Consider the following 18,897-nt stretch of genomic DNA (forward strand, 5'->3'; position numbering starts at 1 on the left):
TCCCAACTTCATGGGACTAAAAGTCCTGTGTTAAGATGGGACGAACAATTATATGACACAGACACATGAGTATATCACCACAAATATAGGATCAGAAACATAAAAAATAATTATGAAAATATTTTTAAAAACCACATATATGGCACATTAATATGGTAAACAGTAAACTCAAGCATTTGGAAAATCATCAAGGAGTTTCCTATTCAAATCCCTCCCACTAAAGAAAATTCAGTCATCAACTCCTTTCTTGAAAATAATTGTTGTCCTTGAGAGCTTAATACGTTCTTCCAAAATATTGAACACTCTCGGTGTGATAAATGAGAGTATATATTAATCAACTTTATTAATGTATTTATTTATGCTTTATTAAGTTAGTTTATAACTTCTTAAGAACTAATATAAACTTTTAATAACATTAAAAAAAAAATATCAAAATTTCTCAATAACTTATTTTTTCAAATTCATTTTGAATATTTCGATTTTTTCCATCTCCCTTATTTCTTTAGGTAACTCATTGTGCAGCTTTAATCCCTTGTACAATGAGTTTTGAACATGACGGTAAGATGATCAGTCTTACGCTTCAGATGCCAGTCCAGGGACTATGAAATATTCTAGTGTAAAAACACCATTTTAAAATAGATATTTCATATCAACCATGTCGGGAATCGAACCCGAGATCTCTAGCTTGGTACGCAAACGCGCTGACCATGACACTACGAGGCCGATAACAAAAATACATATGTAATTATTATTTACCCTTATACCCTTATACCCTTTATTTACCCTCATGGGTGAACGATATTTTTAATGCGTTTCAATCTGATTTCAAAATAACATTCTGGACAAGTATTTTTACTCTATGGTAAAAATCTTATAAAATAAATCGATTTGGGATAAGTTTACCTACCATTTTTAAGATCCTGGGTTCAATTCTTGCCAGGGTAAAGGCGAAATATTTACTTCAAGGGTTATTTAAACTGCCATATTTTTTTGTTCTCGACTGGCACCCGAAGCGAAGAACTGATTACCTTACCTACATGTAACAAATGATCGAAATTTACTGCATTTGGTTTACCAATGCAGTACTCTATGCACCACAGGATGTGAAAAGAATGATGATGATAAATTTTCAACCCTAATTTATTTCAGGTTTAAGTATGTTTTTAATTTTTATTTGGTTTGCTTTTAAATTAAAAAAAATAACGTTTTAATGAAAATAAAGTAATTTAAAGTAAGATAATTTTTTTTTAAATATTTTTTTATATATCGTATTATCAGCACTATGATTTTTTTTTTATTTTATGGTTTTTAGGTACACGGCCAGTAACGTCACATGTTCTCGTCAATTAGTTCTTCTGACATTTAAAAGAAGAGCCCCGAAGCGTAAAAATACAATAAACGTTGGAAAAAATCTCACAACATATAACGACGATATGATTTATTGATTAATTCAAAAAAACTTGTTACGTAGGCGTAGTTTAAAATAGTTTCTTTTCATTTATATTTTCATCCATTTTCGATAAACTTCTCCGTATAATTAAATGGTCTAATAAATGTTAAACGCGTGTAAGAAAATATTCATATTGTCATGTGCTTTTTCAAATAGATCAATATCTCAACGGAGACGAAGGAAATCAACGTTAAAATCAGTGTATACAAATACCTTTTTTGTCTAAATATTCTCAACGTTATATGCCTGAACATCTTATTAAAAAATATATTGCCTGAGTTATTATAAACGTAAATTTGTCATTAAATAATTACACTTACGTTTTTGAACTGTGGATCAAAGAGTGAAACAGTATTGACTAAGCCACTAATGAGAGTGAAACGTGGAAGCAACGGGGAGTAATTTTTCTATTATCCAATATTTAAGGGACGAGTGACGCCTAGAGCCTAGAAGACACAATACGAACCCTTGATTTGTATCGGAGAGGCGAAAAAACAAGGGTGAATTATAATCATATTTAACAGTCTCATTTATGAGACAAAATTACCGAAAAAAATCGTTAATAAGACTAGAGAGACCAAATTAATTTTTTGGGCAATTTAAAAAGTTTTCAGACATAAACTGGACAAGGTTTTATGGAGAAGAGAATATCACAATATTTGGTGGGCTTGTGACTTGTCATTGGCTGGTTTAAGTGGCTGCTTTACAAACATTTATAATTCTACCTAAATTTGAACATCCTCTTCCATCTGTTGATTTTTGTGAAGTTAAAGAGCTGTAACCTTTATTAATGCAGTTGAGATTAATTTGATTGAATTATTTCACCTACACACTAGCCAATACGTTAGCATATTTTATTATTAATTGTCAGAGAAGAGATGGTGTAAGTCTACGCATTTCAAGGGCTTATAATCTGTCATCGGCTTGCGTAATTAATATTTTAACTTTTCTTACTGGTTCTGGGACATAAAAAAAAAAACAATATCAATATTGGTAGAGTAAAATCCAACCTTTGTATGCGAACGTTTAGATATTTGCTCAAAAATATGTTGCAAAAAAATGCTGAAAAATCACAGATTTTTTGTATTTTACTTATCTACACATAAATAATATATTTTGTTTACTTAAATTGTTTTCCTAAAACTGTTATAGTTTTTGAAAATAATTTATTTAACTACCTACCTTCCTAAACCTACTTTTATGTAACATTTTTTCTTAATTTATGTAAAAAAAAACATAATGTAACTCGATAGATAAAAAAATTAAATTAAAACTGTTTATTATATACATATTTATTAGACCTACATATAAACTTTTGTAATGAAACGCTTAAATTGTAATTTTGTACCTGTTATGTAAAGCCCCCTGGTCGTGTATAATAAATAAAATATTGTTCATAAAAAAAGCATTCGTACTATACTAAGATTGGACATTATAAATACTCAGCGCAGTTGCCTACCATGCAAGAGGTCTCGGGTTCAATTCCCGACGTGATAGACGTAAAATAATTATTTAAAAACATGTTTTTACCCTAGAATATAAATTTCATTGTCTTGCACGTTAACTTACCTGAACGTAACAAAAAACCTAAATTTGCTGCGGATGATAAACCAATGCAGTGCCCTATGCATTATTAAGTGCGGAAAGGAAATGATGATGATGTAGACCCATTCAAATTGTTCAAACACCCAATTTTTTCACCCATATTTCGATTCCGAAATGTCGCGGAAAGTATGCAATAAATAAATTTTAAAAATGACTATAAAATAATACAGCTTAGTAACCTTAAGAACTAAATATATTTCATTAAATCACATATTGCTTTTAGATGCAAAGTCGACTGACGTGAATTATTTACATTTTAGTTTTCTCTTACTTGTATCCGACGGTAGCGGTGTCAACAGAGCTATGAAAAATGTTTTGAACTATTTTTACTGATGTTTTATTGATTTTGAATGAATTTGATAAATTAATAATAATTCATTAATAAATTAAGCAGAATGGCATAGTTAATACAGGCATAATAAAATAAATTAATTATTACAGAATTTAAAAAAATAGCATTAGAGAGGTAGAAACGTTAAATATACAATTATAATATGTATTCGGATATAAACATATTTTTGAAAAATGGTTAAACTGTTCTTTTTATTATTTATATTATATACTAATCTTGAAGTAGGGAACACATAAACATGTTATTAAGTGTGTTCTAATAATAACACTCTACATTTATTTTATTAATAAGGTGTTTAACACATATATTTATTTACCTTCAGTTTGAATTTTGAATATTGTTTTTCTACATAATTTTTTTTTCTCATATCATGATATTTTTTCACTGCCTTATACAACATGGAATTTTGCGACTAAGCCTTTTTTCAAAATGGGAGTCTGCCCTTTTTCTGGTATTGTGATCATATTATTGAGTATGCCTCATGCGTATGGAGTCCGCAATATCAAAATCATATAAATTCAATAGAATCTGTTCAAAAAAAGTTCTTAAAGTACCTTTTGTATAAGTTCCAAATTTCTAACCCACGTTCAAATTAAAATTACGAGCAACTTCTAACTTTTCATCTTAATTCTCTGATAAAACGCCGCGTTGTTTTCGATATAAAATTTCTGTATAAAATATTAAACTATAAAGTAGATACTAACCTCCTAAATAAAATACAAATAAATGCGGGATTGAGAACACTCAGACATCGGGAAATATTAAAACTGCCTTTGTTTTCAAATAATGCTACATACCACACACCTATGGCCCGCATGTGTCGGGAATATAATATATACTGCCGAAACAATAAAATGGTCATTTTTTATGATACTCTCTCAGCTTTTGCGAATAATCTCTTAGAAATAAATCTTATTTAATAAGTACACACGTACAACTTATTTTTTATTGCATTGTATCCTGTATGAAAAAATATATAAAAAATATGTATTACAACTTAATGTATAAATCTTTTTTGTGTTATTCAATAATTGAAGATATATATGCATGTAAAATTGAATCGACGAATGCTTTCAAATTGTATGTTTTCTAGTGTATATCTTTGTTGAATTACCTAATAAAATAAAATAAATAAATATTCATATTAATATTTTTTTTCAAAATTCTGTGTATTTTTTAGAATTAATAATATTATACATAAGTATCTATTAATTTTTTATTAGTACTTTTAATTTATTTAACATCGAATTTACAAATGTGTATCGTTTTTTTTTCTTCGAAATACTTCTTACCACTTTGCTTTGTAATATACTTATTTTGCTTAAATTTGTTTCATGAAAATAAATTTATAGCGGCGTTAGGTTGTTAAGATTGATTTTTCTAACTCGTATGCAGAGTTATACCTCAAAAGTAAAGTTGAGTCGAGGTTGAGGTGACGCCGGTCCTCACCTCAACTTAAACGTTCCGTTGCAGAGTCGGTTCCTTAAAATTTGAACCGCACCTCATAATTATTGAGGTCTACGTCGTAGCGCATAGAAATTTTATTTAAATTTTATGTCTATGGTACTGTTTGCCTATAGAAAGCCGTCTTATCCACAGATACGTGTGCAAGTTATCAGTTGTCATTCATCGCCGCGTGTCGATTAGAGCTCTGGACAATTTTCAGCGATCGCGTTGTTTTGCAATATTTTAATATGTCGGGGAGGAATTTTTTTACGGCGGAGGAAAAAAAAAGCATTGTTGACTTAATTAGGAAATATCCGGCAATCACAAGCGTCGCCACAAATTTTGGGGCAGTAGACGCCAAAAAAAAGGCCTTGGACAGGTTTACTGGCGAATATAACGCAAATCCAGTGAATCTAAGGTTAAAAACTATTTATTTAGATTATGTATTTGTGTTTGCATTTATATGTCACAAAAAAGTCGATAAAGATTATGCAGTTAATGTGTTTTAAGTACGGAAATGAACAAAAAACAAAAATAAACATTTTTTTTAATTTTAGAGAACACAAGAACAGATTAAAAAATTGTGGGATAACAATAAGGTCAAGAGGAAGGCTCAGCTCACTGCTGAAAAACAGAGCCGGATGGAGACTGGAGGCGGTCCTTAGGCATTAGGATAATGCATGGCCTACTATTTTGGTAATTGTTACATGTTGTTTGCATTTATCAATTTTGTTTTGCACCACAATAAGCCCGATCACTGCACTGAATAACAGCACAGAGTGCCCAGGGCCTCGATTATGATGGAAAGATAAAGACGTCATACCTTCAAGTTTTAGGTTGGTACATCGATATGAAACAAGGGGACGCGTACGTCACGATACACATATCTACGCTCTACAATGACATAGCTTCAGTAAAACGTCATAGTTGAAGATAAAAGTCTCCCGACCGACTATAAAGGTACACTACCGATACCCCCACCATAAAGTTTTGATGTAAGTACGTCGGTTTATATCGACGGGTCTAGAACCCCTCGATACGTTTATCTACGCATTAAAAATGTCAAAAATTTTGTTTCACCGAGCAATTTTTTCTTTAATTATGATTTATTAAAAATTCTAAACGTTTTTAGGTTCGCACTTTTTTTCTTAAAAGCCTATTAAAACTATGAGAGAGAAATAAGTAAATTTTGAAGTCGAATTAAATTCCGACATAACTGTCACGTTAATAAAACAAACGCCTAGATGTGAAAATAATGTCGCTAGATTCTGTCCTATTAACAAACAAGAGTATCTAGGCGTTAGGAAGTTACCACTAAAAAAAATATTTAGTTATTGTATTTTTTCTATCTGTTTTACTATCTTTCCGAGTGTATGTATCGAGACATCAAAGGAGCCGGCTTTGTAGTCGATCGGGTAGATACATACAGATGATCGTTAAGTGTACCGTCTAGGTGATTTCCAAAAGCCATACAAAATTCATGTTCAAGCGAGCATTTTTTGCTTGAATTGGGATTTATTGGAGTTTATAATCGCTTTGAAGTGAGCACTTTTTATTACAGAAGCCTATTTAAACTATAAATGATAAATATTTTTAATGTTAATGACGTAAGGAACGCGGACTAATTCTTTGCGGTCATTCCATTGGCTTGTTTCGATCATATGATGTCGATATGACAAGTAGGTAGAACATACCGAGGTAAGATACAGATAGTACAAAAGTTAAGTTTATCGTCTCGATATATACAGATGAAGATAGCGTTCATAATCGAGGCACAGGCCTGACAAAAATAAATTACTTTTTATTAGGTTTTGTGATATCAACGGACATCAAAACGAGAATCGACAGAATAGGATGCCATCACTCTGCCTTTACATGCAGACGGATTCGTAAAGCAAATATTTTTACCATTTTTTCGCAGTTCATTCGCTCTGCTGCTCTACATGTCCAAACCAACACAGAACTCATTTCGGATTTTGTGCATATCTAACCTTACATAATGCACGGATCTCGACATTTGTGCACCTATCAAATTTGAATTTAAATAAAAAAAATAAAAAAAATCGGTTTTGACAAAATTTATATTGTGAAATGTTCATTAATATTATTTGGTATTCATTTTATTTCATTTATAAGACAAATAAAAGTATTTTACATTTTTAAATATAAAATAATAACGCGTATATTTTTAATGTAAAAGTATATTTACTCATTTCGTTTATTATATTTTTTATGATTTAAATAACTGGTTATACTGTAAAAAAATAAATTTATGTAATATTTTCAATGTAGAATAAACAGAATACAAGGGATAACAAAGCACGTGGATTTTGTGCTTTTTTTTAAATTTTTATTTTTTTATTTTATGTTTTTTCATATAAAACATAGTATAAAAAAAATAAAGCATAATTACATGCAATGAAATACATATTAATAGTAAACAAAAAATCCCACAAAGGCATGTCCTGTTCGTTGGTATACAAAAAAATGTTAATAAATTTCGAAATGTTACTCGGATATTTTCCCCCGAGTCGAACCGTTTCTCGGTTAGGCCTAAAATTTGCATTCAGAAAACGCGCCGCGGATTTTTCAAAGCTTCGTTACCATTTTAAATCAATTTAAGTTTATTTTAAATTTAATTTGAGAAATTAAAACAATCGTGTTTCTAAATATTTGAAATTATTTTACATGCACCTTGAGTTAGTTTTTGGGGGGCTTATTGCTAACAATAATATTGGCGGCCTCCGTGGTGTAGTGGTCAAGACGCTTGACTCACGCACGGAAGGTTCCGGGTTCGATTCCCGGTGAGAACACAAAAATTAAAAATGTGATTTTTCTCAAGCCTGGGTGCTCTGTGATGTAATTCACCACTGTTATTAGGCCTCCTGGCCTGTTGTGGTGCAAAAAAAATGTTTAAAAAAAAATATGTTCGAGCCAACCAAAAACAGACTGGTACCAAAAATGTTCAAAAGTTGAAAACTACAAAAAATATATACAAGTACATACACATTATTTATTTTCGAATTACAGCTTTTCTTTAGCGGGTAAAGGGTAGATGGAGTTGGTATATATTAATAAAAATGATTTTGTTGTACACTTATGTTGAATATGGTATCAAGTTTAAAAGATTTTTTTTAATATTTCTGTACAAAATTTAACACTGTAGTTCGACTACATCCTATCAAACGTTTTGTAGCTCTAGAACTAAGTTTACGCCACAACAAAGTAAAAATGAAATATTTCTGTCGCACGTCGCAATTACTTTACTTTTCCCATATTTTTTACTTATTTTTAAAAAAATAATCTAATCTGTTAACTACCGTATTTTGCGGAATAACATAAAATATTATTATGGTTAGTCAAATAAATTGGTAAGCTGCGCATAATCGCTTCTATACACGGTTCGCCTCTGGTATCTACAGCTGTGGCGCCTTATTGCTCCGAGATTGATACATTTAAATTGTATTCTATAGAAGAGTCGTGTCTTGTTTTAGAGGTGTGCTTTATTATTAGTCAGTATAGAAGTTGTATGTACAATTCGTTTCCGCATTTTTTAATTCATCTCCAACGACTTCAATATGTCGATTGTAAGAAACAAATCTCGGCAGATTTCATTTTTGAATTCCTTTGAAAATATTGACTAAATGTCTTAAAAAGGGCATTTCACATTTATTCACGCACACAGATGCGTTTCTACTATCATCTCCCAGGGAACAGCCAAATGTGAACCAAATGTTTTTACAGTTATTTACTAGGAAAAAGACAATAGATCCTGTTTACTGCATACCAAAATAAAACAGAGACGAGTTTGAGTTTGAGTATCGTCTATTGTCTTGTTAACCTTAATAATAAGTTAAGAAATGCTATCTTTGTTCAGTTTTTTATATTTTACTTTTTGTGCTGTTACATGTTTACTTAATTGCCATACTTACTTGTTCTTTGCTCAATGTATTATTATTGCGTTTTTTAAAATTATTTTTTATTGTTAACTTTTTAAAATCATTCTTATGTTGTTGAAATTCCATTTCTCGATGCCTTTTGAAGCTGCAAGAGTTTTTGTGATGTTAGCTATCATATTATTTTTATCATATTATGTAAATGTTATCAACTATCAAATATCTAAATTTAGTAAATAAAATTGATCTAAATTTAGCAAATAAGAATGTCAACCGTCCATGCGCTCAGTAGCTGCAAGACTTGTTGTTATCTTACTTCTAATTTCATAAATTTGTTTTTTATTTCGTTTTTAAAATATCACTTAAACTCTAAACTTCATTGTCAAATAAAAAAATTAAAAATAAAAATGCAAAAAGGGGCTAGATTTCTTATTGTCCATGCGCTCTGAAGCTGCAAGACGTTCTGTTATCTAGCTCATATATATCACAATTGTAATATATCATAATTGGAGACGAGGAACTAGAATCCCACCGTCCATGGGCTCTGTAGCTGCAAGACGTGTTGGGATATTTATTTTTTGTACAGCGCCCTTGAGGTGATTTTTACAAAAATGGCGCTTTATAAATTATCCAAACATTATTATTATTATAAGACGCATCGGACCATAACGGACAGCTTCTGCGAATAATATGGATCTATTTTTTTGTACATATCGGCAGTTTAACAGCTATTTGGTTTCTATTCACTAACTTAAATTTACAGTCTGCATTTCGTAATGGGTTAAACAGCCCGTAAAATAATGCAGACTACAATTTGTCAAATAAATAAAATAAAATAAAAATTAAATAAAACGCACTCCAAAATTTATCAATTTCTAGAAAAAAAATATTCTTTGGACGATAAGACGCATCGAACCATAAGACACCCAATTTCCAGTTGAATTTTCAGAGTAAAAAAGTGCGTCGTATGTTCCAAAATATACGATATTTGATATTCACGATGAAACTATTTTTTTTATAAATGTAAAACCGCACACAGGTGTTAAAAGAAATAAATATACCTATAAAAAAAGCGGTAAATATTTTTTACAAATCCCTTATGCCCGTTATTACTATTTTACTAGTAATACCACTACCATCACGCCATTTCTCCGAAGGTGTAAGCAGTGAGGGCCACAACATTCCTAGCCTCTTCCACATTTATACATCTTGTCACTTTTGACATGACCAGACATAAAATTTTGGTTTTTCTGATTATGCCACGTCTTCCTTGATCATACTCGTCCCCTGTTACCGTTCGTTCGTTCTCACTTTGCCTACCGGTTTTACCATTCTCTCCTCGTCCATTCGTTCTACATGACCAAACCATCTCAGAGACCCTTTCTTACTCTTATCTTATTATCACATCTCAATCTAATAATAAAAATATAATTAAAAACAATATAAAAAATGTTACAATAACTAAGAGCTAAAAACAGATAAAACAGATAAACACCATTGCATAAAAAATGACTGTTTCCAACTATCATTAAAAGCATGACCTTTTGGGTCTATCAAAATTTTATTTAATCAACACAGATAATGGTTTTTAATGTATTTTGAAAATATTCAAAAAAAAAATTTCTAAATCTTCTGTTCCGACGGGTTTTGCAATTTATAATAGGTATCTTACAAAATCGTTAATTAAGAAAGGGAATACACAGTTTTGCACTGCCATAACTCAATAACTTGTTTTCATAATTGTTTTTGAATACAAATCATTTTATTCCGAATCTTACTTTAACGTGAGCCTTTATCAAACTAAATAATATCGTCAAGAACTGGAGGGATTACTTCATTTTGTTCCTACGGATTTTTTTGATTGTTTGTTTTACTAAATCAAAATTGAGTAAGGGCATAACGCCTTATTATATCCTTAAAGCCCAACCTTATCACGCGTATTGAGTTTCGATTTCAACTATTTAAACAAATATGTATTGATATCCTGCCGGTAATCCTCCTTGATAACCTTCCGGATGTTTGCATTAAGGCTACGCACACAATCCTTCTGTTATATCCCTTTTGTTCTTATTACTCCTTTTCTTGCGCCAACAAGGATCACTTTACACACAACACGGTATAATAAAACCGGTCTTACAATATTTATCCTGCGGTGTGAATGTCACGGAGCATAATGAAGACAGGACCTTTGTTAGTTGACAATCAGAAGGCTGTTGAATTTCTTGACATGTGTCAAAACAAATTCGATGGTTTGGTCTCAAAGGACACGCAAGGATATGTGAATCATTGTTAATTTTCTGCAGTTTTGCTGAATCTTTTGATGTCAATAATTGTATTATTAATACAATTTTCTGATGTATTTTTGTGCACTTATTTCAATTCGTGGGACAAATTGCTAACCAACGTGATACCCGCAAGTTATTTAGTTTACATCCCTCTTCTAGTAAAAGCACTCTCTCCGCATACCCGTAAACCGTTTTTAAGACCGTGGGTCTTCCTACCGGTTTCGCTCATACTAAAAGTCATATTTATTTATATGTTTTTATTATATAAATAAAACACGAGTGATACTTTAATCCGCAAATTTGGAATATCCAGTGACCGGTTTCATCGCTTTCGCGACATCTTAGAGACTGGTATCTTTATTAAAGAGATAAATCTATTCATACAGAACAGAGGTAAGGATAGATAATTCAAAGTTATATGTAAGTAAATTAAATTAAGTTATTTTTATCTTAAGGATCATTATCAACAAATTTTCTTTGGGTTAACTAATGAATTGATATAATGATATTTTAATGAGTTTAAGTATTTTATTTTATTTTTGTTGTACCATCCTTCGTGAGTGTGGTTTTGTAAATAATGATTTCTGAAAAACAAAGGGTAAAAACCCGTTTTTTTATGTAATAAATTACAATGAACTTCCATCAAGAATTTTCACTTACAAACTTAAATGTTTTAGATATCGTATTTATTTGTCCAAAAACGAGTTACTCTTTAAAACCGGTTGAGTTGGCGCTTATTTTGTAGAACTCCATATTTTTACTTTTATTGACTTATATATCTGTATTCTAAATTAGTATTTTTCTTACTTCTTCTAATTTTTTTTATTGTTTATTTTATTTTATTTGGGAAATCAACAGTTCTACATACATATTTTTAGTAAACAAACAGATATAGTGTACAAACTCAGAACTAATAACAAATTTCCACATAGTATACAAAGTTAGTAAAGAAAATATATTACATATCAAAAAAAATACATACAATTTATACATGTAAAAATGTTATTTTTATGTACTCAATAATCAAAGATTTTTTAATATTTATTTTAAGAACATTAAGTTACTGTAAATTGGGCGAGGATAAGGAGGGGAGGGGAGATGTACATATTTATTATTATTATTTTATTATTATTTATTATTAAGAATATTTTTAAATAACATATACGAAAAAATGTACTCCTGTTCTCTATTGCAATATTTGTATGTATTATTATATATCCCCATATATTTTCTACTAATATGTAATGATTTTTATTTAATTTAATTTTTTTCTTTCTCTTCTTAATTCATTTTTAATTTTTGCTCCTTTATTGTGTAAGATACATTTCAGTCTTCATATTTAAGAATGCACTTCTGTTCTTTCCACTTTTATACTAATTTGTAAGGATATTTTTAATATTTTTCTTTTTCTTCTAAAAATCATTTATATAATTTTTTGCTACTTCTGTGTAAAACGTGTCTGTCTTTATTTGTATATATGTATGTTAAACATGTAAAAGCCTAAAAGGCGTTTAAATAAACAAATAAAAATAATCAAACACTGATGTGAGTATTGTAAATCTCTTCAAAACAAATGCAAAAACCTAAATTTCCTATCATTAAATAGTTTTTTCTATTATTATAATCCTATGTATACGCCAAACATGATGCGTTCAATCATTATTTTAGCACCAAATTTGTAAAACAATAAATATATCTTATAATTCACATTTGACTGAAAATGCCTTAACAAGGCAAACAGTGCATTTTTTGGTTTAAAAAATAAAAAGAAATTAAATTTTGTGTTTATATTTTTAATCTTGAAGTAGCCGTACATACACATAAACATATTCTTATGTGTACTCTAAAAATTACAGTGTTCATATATTTTATTTATGAATTGGTTAACACATATTTCTTAACCTTCAGTTTTATTTTATTTTTTTCGTAAATGTTTTTTCCCACTACACAATATTTTTTTACTGCCTATTTTTTATATAGGTGTCTAATTTTTACTTAATTTATTTATTTATTTATTCATACAAATACATACATATTACAAAAAATACAAAAATAACGTATCCCAAACTCTATGACCAACGGCCCTGTGTGTAGTTGGGAGACAACATAATGGAAAGTGGAAGCACGTACATTTACAATTTGCTTTTAAATTATAACATTTTTCTTATATGGCGGCCTCCATGGTGTAGTGGTCAAGACGCTTGACTCACGCACTGAAGGTTCCGGGTTCGATTCCCGATGAGAACACAAAAATTACAGTGTGATTTTTCTCAAGCCTGGGTGTTCTGTGATGTAATTCACAACTATTATTGGGCCTCCTGGCCTGTTGTGGTGCAAAAATAAAAAAATAAAAAATAAAATATTCATCTTTTTATATTTTCTTTTTCTTTTCAAAATTTCACTTTTTATTTTGCATTGTAGCATGTTTTTTTGTTTCTACATGTATACAAAAAAAATGTTTATTTTTAAAAGTATTACTTACTATGTTTGTACGTACGTGTATATTTTTTGGCGGATTGTAAAATTGATAAAATAATTAAATAATAGCAAAAGAATATAAATTAAATATTATTACATAAACATACATATATTTCAAAGGCCATCTGGACAACACACTTAATAGTATATAAATCTATGCAATATCTCGCAGCAGTCTCCTCCTATTTCTCTAGTATTTTTTTTCTTTACTTTTCGTTAATTTGACTCGATGGCTACCCTCAGGTTAAAATCCAGAAAAATGAAATTTAGTAGAGATAAGTCCGACTCGTGATAAATCCATTTTGATCGAAAATAATCCCGTTTTTAATCACGGTTCGATTTGGCTTCCTGATTCTAGAATACTTTTTTAATTTTTCAAATGCACTAATGAATTACTTTAGCGGATTTGCGGGGTGGTGGCGCTCCCCTCCAATAGAAATCGTCTCGTGACAAAATAACCAATGAAATTGATGGAATTTACCCCACCCCAATCTCAACCCTCTCATGGCTGAGGTGGGTAGATTCTGATTGTACAGGAAAAATATGGTTCCTGGGTAATTAGAATTTCTTATTCAGACTAATGAAACGAAGGGTTGTATTGCGTCATCAGATTATTGAACACGTAAGGGTTTTTGTTCTAATTGTTTTCATAAGTCAAAGTTCCTGATTGTTTTTAGAAGTCAAAACTTTATTTTACCCATACGGTGTATAGCGCACTGCAATTGCATTTTCATCAATAACTAATAATGTTAATGTATTACAACAGAGGTGAAGAACATTTCATGAAAGGGAATATAGTAGCCCAGGCATTTACAGAGCTTATGACGTTCTTCACCTCTGTTGTAATATATTGATATCTGCATACATAATTTGATGCGCATGCCTCAGGAGAACCTAAACCAAAGTTGCCTCTTCTTTACACCCGCGGACTCCCGCCGTTCTGGAAGGCCGTGGATGACTATCTTTTGAATTTATTCAGCGGAACTTAACTAGCGTCTACGCGTGGAAATTACAATATTGTTCTCTCCCAGGATCCGACTTGTTGTCTACGTGTAAACAGCAATTTATGGGATAAGATGTTGTTCCGAGACATTGTCACAGAGATAGGCGGCTAAGCTATCTTCGCGGCACAATGAATTATCCTCGTGTGACCGCGCAAAAACAGAACCTTGGGACAATAGCGGTTTGCTCGATGCGTGCGTATCACTTCCGCGAATTTTTTTGTCCATAAAGTCGTCTGAAAAAAATGTGTTTTATTATTTAGTTCGCCCTTTAACAATTCCGATACATCTTGTTATAAAAGAAACAATATTTTTCTGGGACTCGCTCGTATCAAACGTCGTCGTGTATTCATTTTCACAACGCTCACGTAAAAACTGCGGCAGAATTTTTGCGTTGTCCCAGCGTCCCGTCCTGTGGTCAAGGCTGCTCGCGGAGCGGGGACATGACGATATTGTCCTGTCTATTCTATTGCCCCCGTGAAAACGATACTTAAAGATCGCGATATTGACGTACAAGGACGCGAGAGAGCTGGCTGGCGATAAGGTCTCCTAGAGACGTCTGGTGATGTCCACATAGTTCACTTAGGAGCGGATCTAAAAAAAAAAAGAAAATGATGTGTTAGCGGTTGTGAAATAAAAGAACTGAAACCTTTTTTGATGTCGATGGGATTCAGAAATTCAGAAATATATACTAGGAGGTATCGTCTTCCGTGATGCTTGACTGAGCTTCCTTCGTTTTTTTCTTCACCCAAGCAACGTCAGCAAAACGCTATTCTTTCGTGTTTTTTTTTATTCGTGGGAATAAAAAAAAGGCGCAAGGGGCTAAATCGGACAAATAAAGGGGGTTGAAGGACAGCAACCGTAGCATTCCTGGTCAGAAATTGGCGCATAGAGAGGGCTATGGAAGAGCGAATTTGGCAGCCACCCATCTCATCCCCAAATATTAACTTAAAACTCGCTGCATTGAACTCTTAGTCAAATCAAATAGTTTCAAAACTTATTTGATGATCTGTCGTCCGTTTTTTATGATAGTTTGGAGAGTTTTGGGAACATTTTTGTTGGTTCGGGCTGTCCAAAGACGTCCAGAGTGGGTTCGGTCATCAATTGACATTTCATCTATTTTAAAGCTGGAAAACCACTCAAACACTTACATTTTCCCTAAAACATCATGTATTATAACTGTTGTTAACATTTCAAGCGGTTTTGTGGTAGTTTTTCCGAGCAGGAAGCAAATCTTCACAGCCACGCGCCCGATCGTTCATCGTAAAAACGATAAACACACACGCATCAGCCAAACTGAATCTTCTTCAGTAATGCCACTTGGCACACTGAAGTAGTTCTACACAATCTTACCGGCAAAATCTGGTCCTACAAAAACCGCCTACCACAATATTAGTTTGGTTTCTTTTGGGTATGCATAAAAACTTTAGCGCTTTTTCTTACCATGCAAAAGCTTAGCATATTTTATTGATTTTAAAATGTATTTTTTAATGCGGGAACGTTTCATAATTCCTGAATTAGCATATAAAGCACACAACTGATCAGCAATTAATAAAATAAATCAATCGGTTGCACCCATGAGACTTCATACTGGGAATGCTCGGCTTCAGTACTGTGTAGAAATGATGAAATGCTTATTTCAAAAATGTTTTCAATATGTCCAAATGTTTGCATTCAGGCTGGATTTCCTCCCTATAAATATGGAAGAAGTGGGAATATGAAATCTTCCATATTTCTTTCTCAAATTTTTTTTTAATCCTCTCTGTTGCAACAAATTTAGATCGAAATAACTCCCTAGGGAGGAAATCCAGCCTGTCTGTAAACATTTGGATATACTTAAAACATTGAATCCACTAATTGGTAAAATAAGAAGTATGAAAATTGAAAATTATTTTCAGGCGTTGCCTAGTAGCTGATTTGGTTCAGCCGGATGAATCTCACCCACATGATAAAGGTTACAAGTACATTAAGTCTTTTTTGATACCGAAAAATATAAAAAATAATAAACAAACACTTTTTTTAACACTGTTTTCAATTGTTTGGTTTCCCTCTAGTGGTTTACTCACTAAACTTAGAATTTAAAAAAAAGATTTTTAAAACAAATTTAACTTTATTTTTATTTATATCACAATTCTTTATTTCATCCGGGAGTCTATTTACAATGCGTGGGAGTATATACGCCTTGGTTCTCTCTCCATACGCATTTAGAGCTCTTTTTTCTGTCAAATTTCCTTTCACTTTTTGGCGCGTTTCATGCTTATGTGATATCGGCGTTTTGTAGAAATCCACGAAGTCCTCTGTTACCAGGCAATGTCCACTTAAACCAGCCAATAACAGGTCATACGCCCTGTAAATGCCTAGACTTCCATATTGCCTTTTCAGAAATGTTTTCTTTCTCTGTTGCAGCAAATTTAAATCCATATTTGATTAGGTTTTTTTTCTCTTAATACGTGGTATTACGATCAACATAGGTGTAATGGAGAGTATTTTTCTGTATTTTTCTGGTGACCATACATATAAATTATAAAAAACCTCGTATTTTTACGCCACACACGAGTTGATTGATAAGAACACAGCAAGTTAAGAGTATTCAGAATTACCTATACTCAGGTGTAAATATACATTGATGATATAAGATGGCAGATTATTTATCAACTGATCATTTAGAATGTTGCAAACATATGTCATTTATTTAAAGGGATATTTTATTTATTACAATAAACTGATACATGTTTAATTTATTTATTGCTTATATATACGGCCTAAGCCAATTACAACAGTTATGTGAAAAAACGGGTACAAGATACTGAATAAAAAAAACATGATCCAAGTAGCAATGACAAACAAGTCATGGTCAAAATAGCTTTGTCTTCAAAGGTGTCAAAAATACAATAATCTCCCCAATGAACTCAAAACTATTAAAACTAATATTTCAATAAATAAATTCAAATTAAATCCAAAGAAATTTTTTGAACAAGTGTCAAAACTGCATTAAATTTTAACTCGTCTGATAGATTATTATTTTCTATTTTGCTTTATATATTCTACCCGACAGACGTTGTCCTGCCCAAACGTTAGCAAAAGACTTTTCATTGATAAGCAGGTACCTAGATACTTGTTTGTGATTAAATTACAAAACTAAAAATTTACAATATTAAAAAAATATTGAATTTAAGTAGGTACTTGTTTATGACTGAATTCCAAAACATAAAATAAATATTTTTTCTAATATGGCATTTTTTTGCAAACGTCAAACTCCGGTCGTCTCACTGACAAAAGGGTTTAGTTATGTAGAAATACGATTTTGAAAAATACATTAAATTTAATATTATTTTAGTGTTACTAAAAATCCAATAAAAAGAAATAATGGGTAGAAATTATAAGGAATTTAAGGAAAGAATCTGATTGAGATTCATAAAAAACAAATGCTGTTTGTAAACATTCAAAAACAAACTTTTTTAATAAACAAAAAAACCATATCTTTCCATTTTTTTGCAAATGCATTCTCCTCGAATGCAACTCTGGTAGATCAATGAATAAATCATTTATGCTCCTAACTTAGTTTTTACATATTCGATTGAATATTTTAATATCTACGAACATGCACAGCGTAATGATCTATATTTCTCTGAAAACCGCACGTAAATCGGTTAAGCCGTTTAGGAGGAGTACGGTGACATCACATGTACAGAGGAATTATATATATATAAAGATAAGTTTTTTTATTCTCATGTACTCGTATATTCAAAATTATATAAATTCTAATAAATAAACAACTATAACAGTGTAAGTCACTCCCCAAGCACAAGAGTCTATTTTTTTGGAGAATTACAGTTTTAACATTTACTAATTGTATAAAAGTAGATTTGTATATAAAAAAAAACGTGTACCATTTATTTATTTATTAATTTACACGCCCTACGGGCTTTTACATATTTTAGAAATTACATTTAAGTGCAGCAGTGAAACATAAGTATGTAAATTTAGTTAAAATTAAGGTTAACATAAGAAAAGCTAAAAGATACAATAATAAGTAAAAATCAGGAAATGTACCAGCATAGGTATATGGTAAATAGAAAAATATTTAAAAAATTTACATATGAAAACATATACGCATACATATACATACATATAAGTTTATACATTATTATAGAGATACATGAGAAAAAAAAAAGTAAATAAAGAACAAAATTAAGAAATTTTACACAAATTAATTTATAACCTTTTGAATACTTAACCTATATTTATATAAAGACAGACAAAATATATCAACTTCACCATACTCGTTACCTAGCCGGTGTAGTCTAGGTATTGGTGAATTGTAATAATAATTGTGACTGCCAGGAGATTTAAAAAATAACGTTAGCTGCCGAGTATTTCGAAC

This window comes from Micrasema longulum, unplaced genomic scaffold (assembly GCF_059751315.1).
Source record: "Micrasema longulum isolate JH-2025_06_02 unplaced genomic scaffold, ASM5975131v1 h1tg001342l, whole genome shotgun sequence".
Taxonomy (NCBI): domain Eukaryota; kingdom Metazoa; phylum Arthropoda; class Insecta; order Trichoptera; family Brachycentridae; genus Micrasema; species Micrasema longulum.